The 6,467-nt window shown below is 30.1% G+C and overlaps 1 protein-coding gene across 1 annotated transcript in view; it reads right to left on the bottom strand.

Moving 5' to 3' along the window:
* LOC133319183 (uncharacterized) overlaps positions 1 to 3,440 on the bottom strand; it is a 32,384-nt gene extending 28,944 nt beyond the window's left edge. The window contains exon 1 of the mRNA XM_061522643.1: positions 3,296 to 3,440. The gene's annotated coding sequence lies outside the window, so the exon portion shown is untranslated. The remainder of the gene's footprint in view (positions 1 to 3,295) is intronic.
* Positions 3,441 to 6,467: the final 3,027 nt, after the last annotated feature.

Here is a 6,467-nt window from a genome sequence, read left to right on the forward strand (position 1 = left end):
CTGATAATCTGACCATTTTGTCATTTCAACTGTTTGGTGGTCTACCTACACTGCACTAAGAAGTAAACACCTTTCAAGGAGAGGGCTTTAGGTCCCATAAGCCCTATACATAATAATCATACCGAATTCTGTTAAAATTCAATACCTAAAACTATTAATCGGTATTAGTAACATAGCACTGCAAAATTGAATTTCGATAGACAGAAGTTTGAACAAACATGACCCAATGAAGCTCCCATCAATACTGATTGACACATATCGATGAGATACTGCCCACGCACCAAGTCCATGTTTAGCCGGACAAATTGATGCATGACCTTTAACAATATATCCACTCTTCACGCAGTACAATGTTAGTGAATATTTCGAGTAAGAAAAGTACGCTGAAATGGACACCTACGATTTGTTTGATAATATTATTTAGTTAATAATAATTAATGTATAATTTGAATATTCTTATATCTTAAAGGTATCGTAATCTCTTCTGGTTTATCGACTTTGATAGACATATTATTTTTAGTTTAATGATAGCGGAAAATCAATATTTATTTTTTATTGCTATCATGTCGCGTAGACTTAAATTGTGAACCAAGAAAATTACTGAATGTGTGGGTAGTATGTCGTTCCTTTGGAAATTCCAAGAGTGTTATACTAAAGTATTAACAAAAAAATTTTTAAGTTACATGTGACATTATAAAAGAATATTTTTATATTAATCAATAAGTCGTATTCGATAAATTTTATTCAATTGCCAGAAATGAAATCATTATAATATGATTTTGGAGTACATATCTAAAAGAAACAATTTTTTTTGGATACTACGTGTTGTTTTGTTATTTTATATTTACATCTATCTATATGAAAGGTTCATCTCGTCTGCCCGTGATCATGGTTGCTGTAAAGGGACCGAAACGTTGGGATTAAGTAGATATAAAATAATAAAAAAAGCATAGTTTCCAAACAACTTAGTTTAATTTAAAATTGTGAGCGTTGTATCACATTTTCATGTGGAAAATGCGAACAATGTGTAGTAATAGTAATGTTTTTACCAGTTGTGATAACATTCATAATGCTAAAATCATTAATAAACAACAAAATGAGGCTCGAATGACGTACAATCAAGGCAGTACATGTCACAGAAGCTTTCATGTAACCTTAATGTTGAAAGTAGTCGAACTAATCACTCTATTGTCTTTGCTTCAAGGTTGTGGGCATCGGATGTACCTTAATAACTAGTGCTCTGAATTAAATCAATTATTAATTAAATTAAGTAAATTATTCTGCCGAAGGAAATTTAAGCTGACTATAAATTAAATTATTATTCTCTCTTATAGAAATGCAAATGTAAAAAAGAAATTGGTTAGCATTTTTACAGTCTTATAGTAGTTTTAAGTGATTTTAGTAAAGGGTTTTATATTTGCGTAAACCTTATAATTAAGGGGCTGAAACTAACTAAAAAAACCTCATAAAATTTACTTCTTTATATAAGAAACAAACGAAAACAATGCCAAATATAATATTTAAATTACCCACTTTCATCACCAGCGCTCTCAAGAGCTTCAATTTTTTTATAATTTGTCATAAGAATAATATTATATAAATTTTTTTAAACCTATTTTATTTCAATATTTTGTTTATATGTTTGGATCGACATATTTATATTATAAAATATATTTTATATTGTTTCAAACTAAATATTGTATAAAAGTGTACGATGTAACTCAATTTTACTTTCTTTTTAAAGCGAGGAAACTAATAATTTATCCGAAACATAAAGATTACTCTAAGATTTAGTAACATAGGTATATTGCTTGCTTACTAAAACTTATATACCGTTCAATTTGTAAGCGAAGCGCAGGGATTTGTGAGTTTGGTGCAATTCCGAATGGATTTTCTAAATCTTAGTAGTGAAATACAATACATGTATCTATTTTTAAGTTGTCACTATGTGTCTTACTTATTTCTCCATTTGTTTAAGTTTTGAGACCGTCTATCGATGCGGTGAATCGAGTGTGTAGCTAATTTATCATTATCGATTTTTACTTTATAAAAAAACATTACTAAAGTATTATTGAGAGCACGATATTTTAGAATGTACTAAAATTTAAAGCAAAATTTAAAAATTCAATATACCGTACGAAATTGTCTTTTTAAAGAATTCACTATTTTCATGAATATTCCGTATCGTCAATATAAACCAGTTTCTGCAAACTTCACTCCTTTATTTGTTACCGCTGTAAGCCGCTCGGGTAACTTGCACCAACAGTATGAAATGTTGAAAAATGTTTTATTTTCATTCGCTTTAACTCAGTCAAACTGAATTTTTCTTTTCGATTAGAGATTTTCTATTTCATTTTTATGAATTAATTTAATATTTAAAATATACGCAACGTCGATAAGATCATTATATATTGCTGTGCATTAATAATTATTGTTTGTTTTTTTTATTTTACAGCAATTATTTTATTTATATTTTTTATAATTTTTCATTGCTTTTTCTAGTTAATGATGGTAAATATGCAAGGAAGAAAATTTTTCTGAGTATCATTATAGATTAAAGGACATCTTAATATGCTTGACCCTACCGAGATCTTGATATGCCTAACCTGTCACGGTTCTACCGTCTTTATAAAGGCTGGTTATTATAGCGGTATCATCAAAAGGCAGATACGACCCTATTGTGTTTGCACAGATAACAAAATTGCGTGCTTCAATCTCGTTGCCACGAATTTCCGGTCCTTTGAGTCTCTTGATTATGCCGTTCTGATGGTACTGGATGTTTTTGCTGGCTGTATTGTTATTTCATCGTGATATCAATATAGCTTTGACATATTTTGTTGTCTTCATTTTTGTAAAAGCAAAAGCAAAAAAAAAAAACATTCAATATCTTTGAATATAAATAAAGAAATATAAATTAATATAAATTCTTTTAAAAATTAAATTTAACTGAAATTTTACTGCTCATTTTACCGAAATGCAAAGAGCATTGTTACATTTGTTAGTATTAATGATAAGGGTTTTAGACCCACAGCTGAAATCTGTTATCACCCGTTTAAATTGCGAGTGGCTGAATGCAGACGGGAAATTAACGGAACGGGGTCAGCGGCCTGTTTATTAATTTTACTGTAAACGTAACTCTCGAGGTGTTTCAGCGCGTGGTATAACAGTTGCCAGTCTATTTTTATGTATAACCACTGAAATAATATATTTTAAATATGAATTTCCTTATTTTTTTGGGATACCGTAAATTTTATTTTAGATGTTATAATTTTTTTAATAAATAATGCCGTCTTACCAATGTAACGAGAATGAAGTTAAATGAAATCACATATTAATCACTGCCACCAATCACTGCACACCACATAGGTTTTTTCGTGTTTCAAATTGGGCGCGGTTCTGCGCACGCGCCGGCGCGCTAACCGTCACTGACTCATGCGCATCCCGACACCCCAACGATCTATTTAAGATGTAACACGAACAAAAGAAGGGGGCAGACTCGCCCTCGGTATTTATATAAATAGATGCGCACGCGTTCGTTCACTCAGGAAAGTGTGCCTGATACTGAAATTCCGTTTATTTCCTCGTTACTAGTTTTAAGATAATATTCTTAAAATAAACGTCCGGCCCTGTGTCTTATACCGCCTAGTTCCTAATCTCATTAAGGATTCCGTCCAGTACTTTTAATGGTTTGTGAATAGGAAGTTGTTTTTATCTAGCCCCAATGAAAATATATTTCTATGTAAAATATAATATTCTTTTGATATTCTTAAATTAACGAACATTTTTATACGAATATGAAATAAATTCAAGAAATATTTAAATAAATTCTCACAAGCACTACGTTGGCTATTTTGCTTTGATAATTTTGGCATTTCTCTCTTTTTACCGTAAACTCATTAGGCGAAGATGGCTTCAAATGAATTTTGTTACTGAAATACACGCAGCATTTTGAATTCTGTGTCCCAGTATTAATGTACGTAATAGATTGCACAGGGATTGATATTAAGTTGTTCGCATTTACTCCGTGACGTGGTTTTTAAAATGGCACCGTAAAACTGCGAACATAATGGAATTAGTTGAAAATTCTATTAAAGATACTAATTAAAAATAAATTTAAGTTAGTCTGTAGATAAAAATAAATGTTATGAAAATCCATATGTAGCAAATATTTTATTTTAATCTGAAAATTTTATTTCTTTTATATAATCAGTTTTTACGTCTACTATGAAATATACGAGTATTAATCGGACATTCCAGACAGCCAGCTGAGATGTCTAGACTTGTCGTTCCAATCCAAGATTAATTTCAATAAACGGTATTTCTATTTTGATCACAACATAATCTCTTAGGGGATTTTTTTGTTAAAACTCAAAATCATGGACATTATTCGACGGGGCAAGTTAATTTTTTAAATCGTTTGTTAAAATCAATGTCTTAGATAAACTGTCGCTTTAAAACAATTTGAAGTTGAAATTTTTAAAATCAACGCAAACGTATTTAGAGTACTGGTGACTGGTGTCGTTGGGACTCAGAAACGCTACAAATTTAGATCCGGATATTGGAGGGGACCGACATTTTTTCTACATCTGTCAGTATTCTGTGGACGTATGTGTAGCTCGTCTAGAAGAGGTTTAATGATTAATCTGACAAACTAGTCAGATTATGTAAGTGACTTATTGGTGTATCCATATTTATTATTGATTTTTTTTATTTACACGGGTTATATTAACCTACTTGTATAATTTGCGTAACACTTGCCACCAGACTTACAGACAGACAGCTCTATAAAACTTGCATAATAAACGTATTTGCATACAACGACAAAATACACGTTATAGTTATTAGTCTGTTTATTTGTCTTTAAATGGCAAACAATATTAATTTAAATTAAGGACACTTCTAGATACTCTGCGGTCGTATCACTATCGGAAAGGTTTTTTATGTCGGGTCTTTTTAAAGTCACGCCCAATGTATTAAAGTGTTTAATTTGTTTCCTCTGATAGTGAGATGGATGTGAACTGTTGATATGAACCTCCTCTGGGGTTGATGGATTCCTAAATAGGTCCCCATTGATTGACACCCAGCGACTGATGATGCACAGAAATAAATAATCCCTTAGAGATATGCGACATGTTTTGTTGTTTAAAATCGTCAGATAGTTTTGTTCAAATCATATTTTATTTAATGATCTTTCAAGTTTTACATTTAAAAACAGCAGTTTCAAATGTTGTGTTGAAACGAAAAGCCTAATATTTGAAAATTTTCTTAATTAAAATGTCCAACCGAGCGAAAAAACAATTTCCTTGGCCGTACCCTAAACATATTTTGATTTGCGTCACTGAGTTTCGAAACAGGACAGAATTTTAAGCGGGAAAGTTCAAATGATTACACTAATTTATTTAATAGCCATAAAACATGTGAATATATAAAATATATAACAAGTTATGTAAAATACGTTCGAATTTCAGTGTACATTATTTACGGATTCATATGTATAATGTGTCCTTACTGCAGGAATCATCAATTGTCCCCTGGTAATACGATTTCAAAATAATGTTTTTTTTTTGGCTTGCTTTTAAATCTCGTCTTTTTATTTAACTCGGAATATTACACAGAATTTCTGATTATCACAGAATTATTCGAATCTTCTGTAGTTATTTTTTATTTGACAAAATCCGTTTTCCGTTAATTATATATATTTAAAAATTTTTGTTTCGGATTTTTTTTTTATTTACTTTTCGCGAATCGTTATAAATATTTTTCAGGGCATATACGTAACGATATTGCGAATTTTTTTTAGAGTGCAATGTTTAAAAAATCTCCCGACCTCTCCCGTTTTTTAGCGAACAACGCGACGTTGATTGATGTGTGTGAAATATTGAAGAATCCCTATGTTTCAAGCCCTTTCATCTGATTGACTTTGCATTTTATTTCGTAAAAACATATTTGGTTACATGATTTCAGTTTTAGACTTTGAACATTATAATACGTAATTGAAAATGCAAATGAATATAAAACAGACGAAGAATAAATGTAAAAGTAATAAAGAAATATCTTTCATATGAGTTATTCTCGGCATACTTTACAAGTATCTTAGGATGCAATAGAAATACCATGTTAAATTTGTGTGTTTTTATAAATCTGTAAATTTTTATAAATTTGTTATTATAAATCTGGGAAGACATCACGCGTTTAAGCAATCGATATCATTATTACTTAATTTGTTGTACATACCAGCTCAATTGGGTGAGAATATTGGCTTCAAAACTGAGTTCAAAAATTTAAAGAGAAAGTAAAATTATTCAGGGACACATAAGTTAAATAAAAGATAAAAAAAAATTAACGATTACTTTTGTTCTTATCGTAAAAGACAATTTAGTTAATTAAATACTTATGTATTGCGTGTGATGAAGTAAAATAAAAAATATATAAAAAAATATCTTCGAGTTATGTAATGTACAAAATAA

The sequence above is a fragment of the Danaus plexippus genome, chromosome 14 (assembly GCF_018135715.1).
Source record: "Danaus plexippus chromosome 14, MEX_DaPlex, whole genome shotgun sequence".
NCBI lineage: Eukaryota > Metazoa > Arthropoda > Insecta > Lepidoptera > Nymphalidae > Danaus > Danaus plexippus.